Genomic DNA, 17,296 nt, shown 5'->3' with positions numbered 1-17,296 from the left:
ATCCTTTCTCCAGCGAATCAATGTATGATAGATGGTTGGAGATTTCCAGTGGCGCCATGTTGATGGCAGCCCTCTTCTCCAACAGCAGATCTTGAGCCTGTTGCATATTCTGTAGAAGCAGTGGCACTGGGATGATAACATCTATTGGACCAGACGTACTGTAATAGTAAGTAAATCTCAGTTCACTCGAACCTGGGAAGTTGTACGAAAGAAAATACCGTCTACATGGGACATAGCGCATGTGTGGAAACTGAGATCACCAAAATGTACACCTCACCGCCAGTGATATGTATCACACCACTGGAGGCATGCAGTCCAGGTAAACACTGCAGAGTAAGTTCGTTAGTGAACACCTGAATTCAAATCTCATCCTTGGAGTAAATTTTTATACTGAGAGTATGTGGTAAGTCAGATTTGCCATAGAAAGACCTACCAATTGTTTGTGAGCTGATGGCCCCAAGAAATATGAAAATTAAGTTATAGATTCACTTTGGAATTAAGAATTAATAACACAAAGAAGTAAATGGCCAATAAAAAGGTTCACACATATCTCTGGCGGAGAAGCCACATCTCGATGAAACCTGGTGATGGCACTGTCTGCATTACACAGCGGAGATTTCTGGCTGGAATGTGGCACTGAATATTCTGATGGTTCCTCAGCGAGACTGTGACCGATGATCTGCTACTGCGGTTGGCACCTGCCCAGAAGATCGCGTTCTGACACACCACATCCGTAGTGCTTGGCCTCTCAGATCCCCAGGTCTTAATCTGTGTCAAAATTGCTTGAGTAGTTACTTGGAGTCGCAAGTCTACCGCGCTCGTCCAATCTCATTAGGGACGCTAAAAGACGACATCCGACAACAATTTGTCACCAAAGCTACTGATATGCTGTACAGTGCTGTCCACAACATTGTCCCACGGCTAAAGATATTGTTGTTTGAGCCAGATCGCTGGTCGATCATCAACGATCGGCTTGTTATCTTTGGCGCGTCCCCGGGCATGACCATCTTTGCGTTTTCGGCTGGGAGGATGCTAAGTTCACCGGTCTTGGATACGATGTGACGTCATTATGACGTATACACGCTACATCGAAAACGATAGAAACCGTATATCGACTATTCGACTTTTGTGAACTTTCGAGAGGTTGTGACAGGGTAGCGCTGTGCTCTGCGCCATTCGTTTAAATGTGTTTTGCGTTCCTTGCGTTTAAATCGTGTATTGTACTGTGTTTGTGTCCTGTGACGGGCAATTGCGTGGTTATTGTGAATCTCAAGCAGAAATTGATGTACTTCTGACCCAGCTGAAGTGCGTCGGTTATTCGTACTCGGTGAGAAGAAGCACTCAGCTGCCAAAATCTTTAGATGCGTCAAGACACTAACCTTTGGTTAAGATTACATTGAGAAATCCACTTGCCCTCGTATTTCATCTTCGGTCGACGATTTTTCTTCAACAATGCCTCATATTTTTCTTTTTAAGTTCGAAATTCAATCATTCTACACACCAGTCATTACTGGACACTAAGGTACCTGTCTCTGCGGTCCGAGCGTAAAATTACTTGGAATTGTGGTTGATAAAAGACTATCTTGGGATGGACATATAAATTACTTAGCTAACAAACTTGCACGAGTTCTCTTTCAGCTATACAAATTAAGAAAAAAAAAGTCAGCAAGAGTATGCTGCTACAATCTAATATGTACTGACAAGACCAATTGTATGTAACCATACTAAAATATTGATAATAAATAAATATTATTATCGGCGTAAGCGTTCAACACAACAATCACACAATCTAATCTGGTCGGGGCATAAGAAGACTTCACTTTTTTACGAAACGTGTTGTCCGTGGTGTTTGCAAGGCCACGGTCAGGAATATTTCTATTAATATCCAGCTCTTTTATTTTGGCGAAATACATATACGCTGCCACACTGAGCTTTTATCAGAATCGCACATGTCAAAACAAACCACTAGCTGACGACAGACTCTCGAACGTTCGAAAAAGTCGATAGGTGTGTTAATCGACTAAAGCGTATATACGTCATAATTGACGTCACATCATATCCCTCCTTTCGGCTGGGGCGCGCGGGACGGCGAGAGGCAGTCGGTTTGGGGCGGCCGGTCAGACTGGCGGAGTTGTGGCTCGGGCGTAAGCACATGTGTGACGTCTGTTACGCTGGGGCTGTCTTCTAATCGTGAAACTCCTGCGGCGGTTACTGGTTGCCTGGAAGGCATTTCATATAAACTGTGCCAAGCCTCGCAGTGAGAGGGGAATCCGGAATTGGTGTTGGCCTAGATGTCTGTACAGATTGAGGTGCCGGTGTGAAGCACGGCGTGGGCCTGTTGGTTGCTTCGTCCTTCTGGCAGCCACCGCAAGCGGATGTTGGGCCGGAATGTCTACAGTTTGTGGTGAGCATAGTGTGAACAAGTTCTCGAAGGATGCCCTCCCAGCCTGACTCCGAGCCTGTGTTATTTGTGGGTGCCGACCCCTTGTCTGTTACTGCTTCCGGGTGCCCTGTAAGATTTCACAGCAAAACTGTGTTTTTGTGGCATTCTGTGTTTCTGGCTCAGCCTCCGCCTGAAAGGGGGAGGGAGTTCAATTGGACATCTTTTGGAATTCCTTAATGCTGTAATTTAAACATATATAAAAAATTGTTCTTTTAGTATAAGCGCCTGTTTCTTTGGGACACTGCAGTTCAAACAGGAGTGGCGTAATGTTAATGAGTTTTTGTTATTTGTCAAATGTAGTGTATTTAATGTCTTGCACTTTTCCTGGGCACGCAGCTGTGTTATTGAACTCATTTTGAAGTGTTCTGTTGGGTGAATGACTGCTCCCCACTTCAGTGTATTTTTTTTTTTTTTTTTGAGTAGCATTGTAAGGTTTTTTGGATATTTGTCAGTGGGGTGTATTGAGTCATTTGTTTTTCTCTTTCTTTTGAATCACGCAGAATTGTTTAGTTTATCTGGTTATTGGCTTAACTCGCGCTTCACGCACTAAATCAGCTGATATTGAAATTGGTTTTTTATTCCTGTTTAATGTCAGACAGATTCAAATGTAACTTACGTTATTTGAAATAAATGTGTTGGATTGGCCCTGTGAATTATGTGCAATCGAAGTAAGGGGCCCAGTCCTTCATTAGAGCTTAACAGTGGCGTGTGGTTCGGGTTGTGAGCCCCGTGCTCGGACCATTGTTGAATGACGGTCGATGTGTTGAGCATCTGTTATAAAGACTAAAATTGAAATTGTCACGGTAATTATTGCTTTTGTAGCATTGGAAGCGCTATTTGTTTCTCATTTTGCGCTCTTAGTTTAGGTTCCAGTAAAATCCCATATAATTTCAAGGATCTCTCTACCTACATTATTCCGTGAAACACTGACTTCCCAAATGTTAATGTACTTTTGCGTCACCCTGTGTTTCGTCAATGTTGAGCCGTACTGCGCGCCTTCTGCAAGCCTTACCTGTGAATTCACACAGGTACGTGGTTTACTAGGTGGATATTTAGTTCCTAATATTATTCTATATGTTTGCTCCGTTACTGCTTGGCAGATCATGTTCTCACTGGGAAGTGTTAGTCACGTTAAGAGTCAGTGTAGAGTCCGCATTATTTTTTTTAGATTCTAGCCTACTTACTCTCACAGTCATCTCTTTTGTTACTACAATTACTGTTGTTCCAGTTGTTTGATTGTTGTTTGTTCCGGCTGTCTTCTGTTGAGCCGTTTATTGCACCGCTGAAGGCTGTAGATGGGGCCTGTACGAGGCCTTCTTATGGGTAGAATTGGGGCTAACAGGGCGCCCTGTTGGGGAAGCAGTGTGGATGGTGTCTTTCTCGTATTCCGGTCCGGCGAGTCTGAAGGCCCGCCAGAAGGTATGAAACTGATGAATTCTTCTCGGGTTATCAGCCGAATGGTGGCGTCGTCTTGTCGGAACGTTTCAATGAGTTTCGTACCAAATATCTTCTGGCGATGTGACTTCGCCAGAAGATGATGGGTACGAAACTCATTGAAACGTTCCGACAAGACGACGCCACCATTCGGCTGATAACCCGAGAAGAAGTCATCAGTTGAATACGCCGAGAAAGACTGAAATCGCAGGTATGTAACTCGATGACAGCCGCTAGACCAGTGCCGGCCACGTCGTGACAAACTTGACGCGCGCCTTGTGCACGGGCCATGTGCAGACAAAGGCCCGACCTGTCACTGGCCTTTGCTCGGTCCGTCTTGGAGATACGCTTGACAGTGGTAAGTTTCATTTAGCATTGTGGTGAGGCATGTTTCGATAGTTGCAACTCTTTGAATTCTGCAGAATCGTGGTGTCAGGGCTGTTTACTCCTCGCTTTTTGCTCGTGACATGAAGGACTTTAGAGATGCCGTGGCTGTGTGCACGAAAAGAGGCAATCTAGCGATCCTCTGTACAATCCTTTAAAAAGAATGGGATGAGTATTCTGAATTCGCAGTGAGGTGAACCACATTTTTTGTTGTGTCTAGACAAGACAGTCTAGACACAAGGCGAGGAAGCCGAAAGGGCACGCGCTTAATTCACGCAGGCTTGCTTAAGTCTGAAACAGGATACGTAATGAATGCTATAAAGAAAAGTACGTAGCTGCTGGAATACTTTACTTTAATCCCTCATTTGTATACAGCATTCTTGATGATACGAGTGAGACTCTCTATAGAAATGGTTAATGGCGCCTTGCTAGGTCGTAGCCATGGACTTAGCTGAAGGCTATTCTAACTATCTCTCGGCAAATGAGAGAAAGGCGTCGTCAGTGTAGTCGCTAGCAAAGTCGTCGTACAACTGGGACGAGTCCTAGTACGTCTCTCTAGACCTGCCGTATGGTGGCGCTCGGTCTACAATTACTGACAGTGGCGACACGCGGGTCCGACATGTACTAATGGACCGCGGCCGATTTAAAGCTACCACCTAGCAAGTGTGGTGTCTGGCGGTGACACCACATTTTTGCTGTGCAACAACATTACAATACTACTCAGAAAGAATTTAAAGATGTAGTTGGCAACGAAACAGCAAAAAATTGCAACGATCAACAGACAGGGTACATTGTTCCGTACGCCAAAAGTACTTTGTGCTACATTTGAAGACATGCAGCTCTTGAAGAAACTGGTGGTATGAACAGCAGATTTTCTGAAGTCATCTACATCTACATCCATACTCCGCAAGCCACCTGACGGAGTGTGGCGGAAGGTACTTTGAGTACCTCTATTGATTCACGCTTCTATTCCAGTCTCGTATTGTTCGTGGAAAGAAAGATTGTCGGTATGCCTCTGTGTGGGCTCTAATGTCTCTGATTTTATGCTCATTGTCTCTTCGCGATATATACGTACGAGGGAGTAATATACTGCTTGACTCCTCGGTGAAGGTATGTTCTCGAAACGTCAACAAAAGCCCGTACCGAGCTACTGAGCGTCTCTCTTTCAGAGTCTTCCACGGGAGTTTTTCTATCATCTCCGTAACACATTCGCGATTACTAAATGATCCTGTAGCGAAGCGCGCTGCTCTCCGTTGGATCTTCTCTATCTCTTCTATCAACCCTATCTGGTACGGATCCCACACTGGTGAGCAATATTCAAGCAGTGGGCGAACAAGTGTGCTGTAATTCTTGAAGTTTTCCCGGCGGACATAATGTTCCATCATCTCTCGGGCGTGCACTCGGGACAGCGACAGTTCTTGCGATATTTCGGCTAGAAACCTCCCAGCCGTCTTCAAGGCGAGTCGGAGACTGAGTTCATAGCGTTTGCGCGTTCCTATTTATATGGAGAGTCACGTGATACAAAGCTGCTAAGGAATGAAAGCGCATGCGTCAAAGATATCAAAGTCGCCACTACTGCGCTAGTCATAGATAAGATGTATATAGCAAAGATAAACATATAAGCGCAGAGTGCAAACAAAATAGTGCTGCTGCGAATCCACTGTGCTTGAAAATAAATAATTAATCTTTAAAAGTGGTAACATCTGTCAGAAGTGAAGATGCAGAAATTCTTTCCGAACGAAGGTGTGAAATAAGCGGTTTCCAAGCATTGTCAAGATGAAATCCTTCGTCACGGTTTAGCAGGTTGTCGGCTAGTTGTATTTCTACAGCTTCCTTAACAACTGCGTCCCAGAAAGATGAAGCAGTAGTTAAAATCTTAACATCTTTATAATCCATGGCATGGCCAGTAGAAATGCAATGTTCGGCAACTGCTGATTTGTTGGACTGAAGAAGACGTGTGTACCGCTGGTGTCCGACGCATCGTTCCTGTACAGTGCGCGTGGTTTGCACCATATAACGTTTGCCACACTCACAAGGGATTTCATAAACTCCCGCCTTTCGCAAGAGCAGATCATCCTTAACGGATCCAAACAAGGCTGCAGTCATAGCTGGTGGGCGGAACATCACATCCACTTCATGATTCTTCAAGATTCTAGCGATTATAGAAGAAACATTACCCACGTATGGGAGAAAGGCTGTAGATTACACTTCCCTTTCCACTTTCTCATCCTTTTCCTGTGATTTTTCTGCAGTTTTTATTTGCAGGGCTTTTTTAATCTGCTGTTGCGAATAGCCATTTCTCCTAAAAACTGCCTCCAGGTGTACAAGCTCATCCTGCAGGCTGTCAACATCAGACACTACATGAGCCCTGTGGACCAAAGTTTTCAGAACACTCATAATTTGCGACGGATGGTGGCAGCTAGACGCCTGCAAATATAGGTCTGTGTGTGTGGGCTTACGGTATACGCAATGACCTAGGGACCCATCTTCTTTCCGGCGAACCAGCACATCCAGAAACGGTAAACAGCCATTCTTCTCTCGCTCCATAGTGAACTTGATGTTTCCGTGAATGGAATTGAGATGTTCCAAAAACTCTTATCGGTTTATCCTCTCCGTGGGGCCACACTATGAAAGTGTCATCCACGTATCTCCAGAAGACCGTCGGTTTTAATACTGCTGAGTTGAGGGCTTTCTCTTCAAAATCCCCCATAAACAAATAAGCCACCAGGGGAGAGAGAGGGCTCCCCATAGCGACACCGTCAATTTGTTCGTAATATTGTTCATCAAATAAAAAAAAGTGGAGGTTAATGCATGCTCAAACAAAGCTGTTATATCATCCTCAAACTTGCTGCTAATGAGATACAAGGAGTCAGCCAGAGGTACTTTGGTGAACAACGAGACAACGTCAGAACTAACTAATAAATCTGTGCTATTGAGCTTCAGACCTTTCAACCTACTGATAAAATCCGACGAGTTGCGGATATGATGTTCACATTTCCCCACAAACGGTCTCAACAGAGAGGCTAAATATTTTGCCAATGAGTACGTCGGTGCACCTATATTGCTAACTATTGATCGAAAAGTCAGCACTTTTAAAATCTGCCCCAGACATGGATTAAGATTTTCAGTTTCTTCTGAACTGAACGTTCGTAGAACTTTGTGTACCTTGGGAAGGCCATATAATCTGGGGGGCACAGAGCTGTGTCCCTTCAGTTTGTTGGCGACTTCTTTAGGCAGAGAACTGGAGTTCAGAAGCTATGCAGTTATCCTCTCAACCCGAGATGTGGGGTCCTTGTCAGTCTTACAGTATGCAGACTCATCCAGTAAGTTGTGCATCTTCTCAATATAGACGTCTCTCGGAAGCAAAACTGTGGCATTACCCTTGTCTGCAGGAAGGACCAAAGACTGGGAATCATTCCGGAGATTACGGAGTGCAGCTCTCTCAGCTGAGGATAAGTTGCTTCTTTGTGGACGAGATCTTGTAAGATGATGATGATGATGAGGATGTTTGGTTCGTGGGGCGCTCAACTGCGTGGTTATCAGCGCCCGTACAATTATCCAATCTTTGCTCAGCCCAATTTCGCCACTTTCCTGGATGATGATGAAATGATGAGGACAACACAAACACCCAGTCATCTCGAGGCAGGTGAAAATCCCTGACCCCGCCGGGAATCGAACCCGGGACCCCGTGCTCGGGAAGCGAGAACGCTACCGCGAGACCACGAGCGGCGGACAAGATCTTGTAAGAGTTCGGCACACTTCACGTCTTATTTCTTCGACGGAATCACCAGGTAACTTTCGGACAGCTTCTTCAGTACCTGAGATAAAAGATGTTAACGGCAGGAGCTTTGGCGTGGGAGCGAAGTTCAGACCCTTCTCTAAAACTGACATAGTCGCATTGTCCAAGTCCTTATTTGTAAAATTAAAAACAGAAGATTTAAAACACACGTCTTGCTGCGACTGAGTAGTCACACGGTAGAATTTCGCTGTAACCTACTTCCTTTGTTTTCGGATTGCATTTCCTTACGATCCTTCCAATGAATCTCAGTCTGGCATCTGCTTTACCGATGACCAACTTTATATGATTATTCCATTTTAAATCACTCCTAATGCCTACTCCTATATAATTTATGGAATTAACTGCTTCCATTTGCTGGCCTGCTATGTTGTAGCTAAATGATAAAGGATCTTTCTGTTGTGGGTTGGCAGGAGAGCCAACAACGTTTTATTAGAGGAAGCCGAAAGGCACGCAGGCGGGCGTGAGGTCTGGAACAGGACAAGGAAATTAGACTTTAGAAAAACGGACGTAGCTGGTGGAATACTTAACTTTAATCCATAAATGATGAGCGTCACTCTTGACGATACATGATTACAGTATCAATCGTAACTGGTAATGGCGCCTTGCTAGGTCGTAGCAAATGACGTAGCTCAAGGCTATGCTAACTATCGTCTCGGCAAATGAGAGCGTATTTTGTCAGTGAACCATCGCTAGCAAAGTCGGTTGTACAACTGGAGCGAGTGTTAGGAAGACTCTCTAGACCTGCCGTGTGGCGGCGCTCGGTCTGCAATCACTGGCGACACGCGCGTCCGACGTATACAAACGGACCGCGGCCGATTTAAAGGCTACCACCTAGCAAGTGTGGTGTCTGGCGGTGACACCACACATTCTTTCTATGTATTCGCAGCACGTTACACTTGTCTACAATGAGATTCAATTGCTCGTGATGTGAAGGACATTCAGAGATCCCTCGGCTGTGTGCACGAAAAGAGGCAGTCTAGCTATCGACTGTACAATCCTTTAAAAAGAATGCGTTATTCCACTGTCAGTTGCAACGTTTTGCAATGGAACTGAACGAAGAGTATGGAGACTTCATATACTACTGCCAAGTAGGATGGTTAAGTGAAGGGGCATGACCAGAAACATTTCTCGATTTAAAGGTCGTTCTTGTTGAGTTAATGAAAGAATAAGAAGTACAGGAACGAAAATTAGGACATCTGGAATGGATTTCGGAACGCATTTTAAGTGGACTTGACTGCACACTTCCCACGGTAAGGCACTGCAAGGTACATTTGGGGGGGGGGGGGGGGGATGCTTTTGAAAAGAAAATCACATTGCACAATGGACATGATCTCACAAAGGCAGTCCAGTTCCCTAAACTCACTTGTGTTAAGGAAAACGAGGGATTTGCAGAATTCATTGCAGTCTTGAAAGAATTACAAGGACTATTTCATAAAGGTTATGAGGACACTGTCACTCTTACATCTGTTCTCGAGACTGTTTGTCGTTTCAGTTGAAAGTGCTCCTGTGCATGTGCGGATGTATTTGATTGACTTGCAAGGTAATTTCAGTGTTACTGACGAGTCTTTCTATGTTTAAACTGTCCACGACACCTACGTTGCTTTCCTCAGGTAGAGTTTTCAAGTCTCCGTAATGAAGTTGCAAAGGTGCCGCAATACATCGATCGACATATTTGTGTGAAAGATCTTTTTTCGGTTATGAAACTTGATAAGTCACACTTACCTGGCAACTTGACAGCGAAACTCTGTGAAATCGTTTGCATCTGCTTGTATGTCGACAGTTTGTACCAGATAAAAATTCTTGAGCGCCCCAAAAATAATAAAATAACACTGAAAATCTGTTTTGTTTATGATGTATGGTGTTGAGAAATATGAAATGGGAAACCAAGTCGTGTGACATTTACAGGGTGTTTCAAAAATGACCGGTATATTTGAAACGGCAATAAAAACTAAACGAGCAGCGATAGAAATACACCGTTTGTTGCAATATGCTTGGGACAACAGTACATTTTCAGGCAGACAAACTTTCGAAAATGCAGTAGTTACAGTTGTCAACAACAGATGGCGCTGCGGTCTGGGAAACTCTATAGTACGATATTTTCCACATATCCACCATGCCTAGCAATAATATGGCGTAGTCTCTGAATGAAATTACCCGAAACCTTTGACAACGTGTCTGGCGGAATGGCTTCACGTGCAGATGAGATGTACTGCTTCAGCTGTTCAATTGTTTCTGGATTCTGGCGGTACACCTGGTCTTTCAAGTGTCCCCACAGAAAGAAGTCACAGGGGTTCATGTCTGGCGAATAGGGAGGCCAATCCACGCCGCCTCCTGTATGTTTCGGATAGCCCAAAGCAATCACACGATCATCGAAATATTCATTCAGGAAATTAAAGACGTCGGCCGTGCGATGTGGCCGGGCACCATCTTGCATAAACCACGAGGTGTTCGCAGTGTCGTCTAAGGCAGTTTGTACCGCCACAAATTCACGAAGAATGTCCAGATGGCGTGATGCAGTAATCGTTTCGGATCTGAAAAATGGGCCAGTGATTCCTTTGTAAGAAATGGCGGCCCAGACCAGTACTTTTTGAGGATGCAGGGACGATGGGACTGCAACATGGGGCTTTTCGGTTCCCCATATGCGCCAGTTCTGTTTATTGACGAAGCCGTCCAGGTAAAAATAAGCTTCGTCAGTAAACCAAATGCTGCCCACATGCATATCGCCGTCATCAATCCTGTGCACTATATCGTTAGCGAATGTCTCTCGTGCAGCAATGGTAGCGGCGCTGAGGGGTTGCCGCGTTTGAATTTTGTATGGATAGAGGTGTAAACTCTGGCGCATGAGACGATACGTGGACGTTGGCGTCATTTGGACCGCAGCTGCAACACGGCGAACGGAAACCCGAGGCCGCTGTCGGATCACCTGCTGCACTAGCTGCACGTTGCCCTCTGTGGTTGCCGTACGCGGTCGCCCTACCTTTTCAGCACGTTCATCCGTCACGTTCCCAGTCCGTTGAAATTTTGCAAACAGATCCTATATTGTATCGCTTTTCGGTCCTTTGGTTACATTAAACCTCCGTTGAACACTTCGTCTCGTTGCAACAACACTGTGTTCTAGGCGGTGGAATTCCAACACCAGAAAAATCCTCTGTTCTAAGGAATAAACCATGTTGTCTACAACACACTTGCACGTTGTGAACAGCACACGCTTACAGCAGAAAGACGACGTACAGAATGGCGCACCCACAGACTGCGTTGTCTTCTATATCTTTCACATCACCTGCAGCGCCATCTGTTGTTGAAAATTGTAACTACTGTAATTTCGAAAGTTTGTCCGCCCGAAAATGTACTGTTGTCCCAAGCATATTGCAACAAACGGTGTATTTCTATCGCTGCTCGTTTAGTTTTTATTGCCGTTTCAAATATACCGGTCATTTTTGAAACACCCTGTAAATGCAGCGCATTCACAGTTTTCCCCTCTTTCCCCTCTTTGCACTCAGACAGCGTGCCGTGGCGGGGGGGGGAATGTGCAGCGATGATGAGCGCTTTGGCACTCGGGCCTGTGTTAGACAATGCGGCTGCATCCGCAGATGCTGGCGTCACTGCCGTAAGCACCGCCACGTGGACACGCCCGCCACGCTAGCCTACCAGCACCCGCGGCGGTCCTTTAAAGCCAGCAGTGTGGCAGCTCTGCAGTCAATTGTGATTTCCTTGCGCTAAGGCACTATTCTCGCTAGACATCGTTGAATTCGCTACATGTCACGTTTTGATCTTGGTGAACTTGTTATTGTGCCCTGGAATATGCCACAGGGTGGATTCAGCTGCCTGTCGGGAAGAGTGTTCTTCCTCCATGTATATAGGGCTCTTTGTTCGCGGATATGTGAGAGTTGTGTCATGTGTATCTGTAGAGCGCAGGCGAGTGTAATGGATGTGTGTATAGTGTACTGTTACATTTGTGTTATACAATGATGATCAGAGAAGGGAGAGGGTGAAACTCGGTCCTAGCACATAGCCTTCGCACCAAGAGAAGTGAACAAGTTAACTCAAATGGCTATTGATTTGTGAAACATGTGCTGGCTTAGTTCAATGCTTGTTCCGCAGCCGTGGCCGAGTGGTTAAGGCGTCTGACTAGAAATCAGATTCCCTCTGGGAGCGTAGGTTCGAGTCCTACCGGCTGCGAAAATTTTTAGAATTGCATTTTGTAGGAAAATTGTTTCAAAACTTGTATTAGGTTGTTATTTCTGCCAATATGGCACTTTATGAAAATTATAATAAACATATGCCGGCACGGTAGCTCAGCGTGTTCGGTCAGAGAGCTGGTTGGCCTCTGTAGTAAAACAACTGAGTGGAAGGATCAACAAACGAACTTTAACGGATGTCATATGACGTCTGCAACGACCAAACGCTACGATCACCGACGAATAAAACGCAAAAAAAAGTCTGTCTAAGGCGCTGCAGTCATGGACTGTGCGGCTGGTCCCGGCGGAGGTTCGAGTCCTCCCTCGGGCATGAGTGTGTGTGTGTTTGACCGTAGGATCATTTAGGTTAAGTAGTGTGTAAGCTTAGGAACTGACGACCTTAGCAGTTAAGTCCCATAAGATTTCACACACATTTGAACATTTTTGTGAAAGGCTTATTAAAACCTACCTTGTTTGGGATTGTTATGTGAGAACTTTATACTTGATGACGGGTTATACAAATAAAATGGTATGCTAATCGAGAATAAATATTCAGCATGTCAAGGGGACGACATTCAATCAGTACTTAATTTAGGCAATTTTATGAATGAGGAATTTAGATAAGGATCCACTGAAGTAATAAATAAACCACCACAGCGATACCAACGTTTTATTACCAACAACTTGTTCTTATCTGCTCTGCAGTACATCTTCAGATTTGGCAGAGCCTGACGTGAAGATGATCTGCAGTGCCGACTGAAACCAGTTGTTGGTAATAAGAAGTTCGTATCCGTACAGTGTCTGTTTATAGGAGTGATCATGGCCTCAGTCATGACCTCATGAAGACTTCTAAGATAGAAGATCTGGATTTCTTAAATTTTCCGGCAAATAGATTCGTTAGCAAGCGAAAGCAGATCTTGGGAAACACAAAGCACACTCAGACAAGAACCATGTTCCCCACTCGTGATAAAATAAGAAAATAGTACGAATGTTCATAGTACCGTACTATATTAGCAAGGTTTGGAAAAAGAACATTGTAACGCAAGGAATCGATGCATAAAAGGAAATAATCAGATGTTCGATTGTTCATGAAATAAGCATAGCAAATGATATTCTCCACTGCAAACAGTATATAAACAGAGTACTGCGTACGTAGCAATCACAGACATGTTACACAGAACAGAAATACATTAAACTGAAAATTAAGAAAATTCGATGTAGAAAACTGAGTATTGTTCAATAATTAACGAGAATATGAACTCACGGGCAACCTGAGAAGCATGTGGACACACACAGCAGTCAAGTGAACAAGAAAAACTTGTCTATTCTGAAACGTCCCCTTAGAACAATTTTATACACGACTGTGCTTAAACTGACACACAATAATTTTAGCGCAACGCAATCTGACTATCAAAGATCCCTGCAAAAGAATGGCCCTGAGTAACATTAAACTATACCTTTCAGAAATCTTCATTACTCGAACTACTGCAATACAGCGAGCGCCACTACTGCCAGCTAAATAAAAGATTCAAACTACAGAAGGCACTAACTACTGATAGGGATAGTTAGCAAATGAAAGATATTAATAGAGAACAAACAATGTATTTACCTTAATAGTCATAATATATATATAGCAGTTCATGACAAATTACAAAACTCCGCCATCTCTCTCCCCACATCCACCACTGCTGGCGGCTCACCCCCAACTGCGCAACGCTACGCGCTGTTCACATCCGCTGCCCAACACTACAATGACAGACAACAATGCAAACTAGCCACAGACTGCACACAGCACAGCCAGTGATTTTCGTACAGAGCGCTACGTAACGTTGCCAATAAGAAAACATAAACAGCCTACTTACAATTCGACAACGAAGGTACCTTTAATTGGTAAATCCACACATGTGTTGAACTGGTACTGAGGGCGCGAACATTTGTCACAGATCCAAAAGAACAAGTGTTAATCCCTACCACTCGCCCATGTGAGAAGATGGCTGAATAAAGGCGTTAACTTTCTAGTTCCCAAAAATCGGTAAAAATGTTAAACAAAAAAGTATCCCTTGAATTTTCTGGCTACATTGGCGATAAATTCATTAATCGCCCACAAGAGACTTAATATGATCACTGCACGTGCTAGCAAAGTATTTCTCAAAGAAATTGCAGATATTCGTGCACACGTGATACTGCTCCCGAAATGAGTACCATAATTTCGCACTAACATCCAAGAACCGAAGCAAAATCATAGCTTTCTTACAAAAGATGCCAGTATCTGTGGCCAAAACATGAAAAGTATCTACCAAAATATGTCTCTCCCTGCGTATTATCACCTGTAGAGTGCTGGACAACAAACATCGAACAGTGACCCTGCTTTGAAAACTGGTGGGGGGAAAACTTGGGCGAGAAGAACAAAGGACTCGTGGCCAATGTAACGGTAAATCCCTGACGAACAACCTGTCCATCGATACGGCTAAACCTGTCTGCTTTTCTGCCTCCACCACGACAAATTGTACAGCAGGCTACAGACTTCCATCGTCCGTGAGAAACGCACATAAACGTCAGTCACGACCATTGATTCGAAGGTTCTAGGGCTACGACTGGTGAGCAGGAACCTTATGCCACCAGCTTGCCTCCCCTTGTCGGCCAAATGCTGGCAGTCACGTGAGCTATGGAGGCAGGTAGAAGTAGTGGCGTTTTACCCGCATACGTGAACAGAACCTAACATCACAGGTGAAAGTGGAAGGGCGTATGACGTCAATAACCTTGACTATCCGATTTTTGGGATTAATCTAAGACTCGCAACTGAGATGGTATGAACACATCGGACATGCGCATCCGAGGCTAGAAAATTGATGAAGGTTTTCCGTGCGTTGCTCCACATTCGCATGGAGTGCACATAGCGGACACAACGCTCACCTTGTATCGATCCCTGGCGCTACCTCGACAACAGCAGCAAGTTAGCGTGTTACAGATTAGAAAAAATACAGTACTAATGCGTCTGAATCTGTACTGAAGGAACACCGAAATCTCAACTTGAAATCCTTTATCAAGTTAAGAAATCCTTTATCTCAAGTTCAGATCTGTGTTTGATACTAGAATACGTCTTTTGGCCAGGATACTCTCTACTCTCTTTGCCTTTGCTTATCTCCTTGTGCATCCTTCTTGCTTCCTCTGTCATAGTTTATTTTGTTTCCAGTGTAGTTGTTTTCCTTCACGTCGACTACGGTTTGGTCCCCAATTTTTATGCTAAGTTTCTGCTACTGTTGCTTAATACTTTAGCCTACTTTTGGTCTATTCTACTCAGTAAACTGTTCAGTCCACTCTTCTCCACTGTCACAGAGCAGTGTCATCAGCAAATTTTATCATTGATGTCCTTCCACTCTGACTTTCAAGCCCATCCCTAAACGTTTATTTCTCTCATTGATCCTTCGACTTACACGGAGAGCAGAAAAACCAGCCCTGACAAAAACACTCTGAGACAATAAAAACGACCCACCGCGAAGGAATTATCCGAATGCGACGGAAATCGGTAGATGTGATGTACCCATTGATTGGTATTGATTGAAATTAGAGAAAAACTGGATCATTTATTCAATAGAGAGAGTGTCACCAGCTGAGCAAGTCAATAACGCGTTGGTTCACCTCTGGCCATTATGCAGGCAGTTATTCGTCTTGGTATTCACTGATAGAGTGGTTGGATGTCCATTTGAGGGATATCATGCCAAATTCTGTCCAATTGGAGCGTTAGATCGTCAGATCACGAGATGGTTGGACGGTCCTCTCCATAATACTCCCGACGTTCTCAACTGGGGAGAGATCTGGCGACCTTGTTGGTGGCCAAGGTAGGGTTTGGCAACCATGAAGATAGGCAGCAGAAATCTCTTGCCCAACGTAAAGTCCCGAGCGACTGGAAAAAAGCGCAGGTGACGCCTGTATATAAGAAGGGTAGAAGGACGTTTCCTCAAAATTACAGACCAATATCCTTAACATCGGTTTTGTTGCAGGATTCTCGAACATATTCTCAGTTCGAATATAATGAATTTCCTTGAGACAGAGAAGTTGCTGTCCATGCATCAGCACGGATTTAGAAAGCATCGCTCCTGCGAAACGCAACTCGCCCTTTTTTCACATGATATCTTGCGAACCATGGATAAAGGGTATCAGACGGATGCCATATTATGTGACTTCCGGAAAGCTTTTGACTCGGTGCCCCACTGCAGACTCCTAACTAAGGTACGAACATATGGGATTGGTTCCCAAGTATGTGAGTGGCTCGAAGACTTCTTAAGTAACAGAATCCAGTACGTTGTCCTCGATGGTGAGTGTTCATCAGAAGTGAGGGTATCTTCTGGAGTGCCCCAGGGAAGTGTGGTACGTCCGCTGTTGTTTTCTATCTGCATAAATGATCTTTTGAATAGGGTGGATAGCAATTGTCGGCTGTTTGGTGATGATGCTGTGGTGTACGGGAAGGTGTCGTTGTTGAGTGACTGTGCGAGGATACAAAATGACTTGGACAGGATTTGTGATTGGTGTAAAGAATGGCAGCTAACTCTAAATATAGATAAATGTAAATTAATGCAGATGAATAGGAAAAAGAATCCCGTAATGTTTGAATACTCCATTAGTAGTGTAGCGCTTGACACAGTCACGTCGATTAAATATTTGGGCGTAACATTGCAGAGCGATATGAAGTGGGACAACCACGTAATGGCAGTTGTGGGGAAGGCGGATAGTCGTCTCGGTTCATTGGTAGAATTTTGGGAAGATGTGGTTCATCTGTAAAAGAGACCGCTTATAAAACTAATACGACCTATTCTTGAGTACTGCTCGAGCGTTTGGGATCCCTATCAGGTCGGATTGAGGAAGGATATAGAAGCAATTCAGAGGCGGGCTGCTAGATTTGTTACTGGTAGGTTCGATCATCATGCGAGTGTTACGGAAATGCCTCAGGAACTCGGGTGGGAGTCTCTAGAGGAAAGGAGGCGTTCTTTTCGTGAATCTCTACTGAGGAAATTTAGGCAACCAGCATTTGAGGCTGACTGCAGTACAATTTTACTGCCG

General features: G+C 44.5%; 1 non-coding gene across 1 annotated transcript; it reads left to right on the top strand.

Moving 5' to 3' along the window:
* Positions 1-12,157: 12,157 nt before the first annotated feature.
* On the top strand, positions 12,158-12,239 carry Trnas-aga (transfer RNA serine (anticodon AGA)). The gene has a single exon. It is a non-coding gene; the product is annotated as a tRNA-Ser (tRNA).
* Positions 12,240-17,296: the final 5,057 nt, after the last annotated feature.

This window comes from Schistocerca cancellata, chromosome 3 (assembly GCF_023864275.1).
Source record: "Schistocerca cancellata isolate TAMUIC-IGC-003103 chromosome 3, iqSchCanc2.1, whole genome shotgun sequence".
Classification (NCBI taxonomy): Eukaryota; Metazoa; Arthropoda; class Insecta; order Orthoptera; family Acrididae; genus Schistocerca; species Schistocerca cancellata.
The sequence above is the reverse complement of the archived record's forward strand: the minus strand, read 5'-3'. Positions and strand labels throughout refer to the sequence as shown.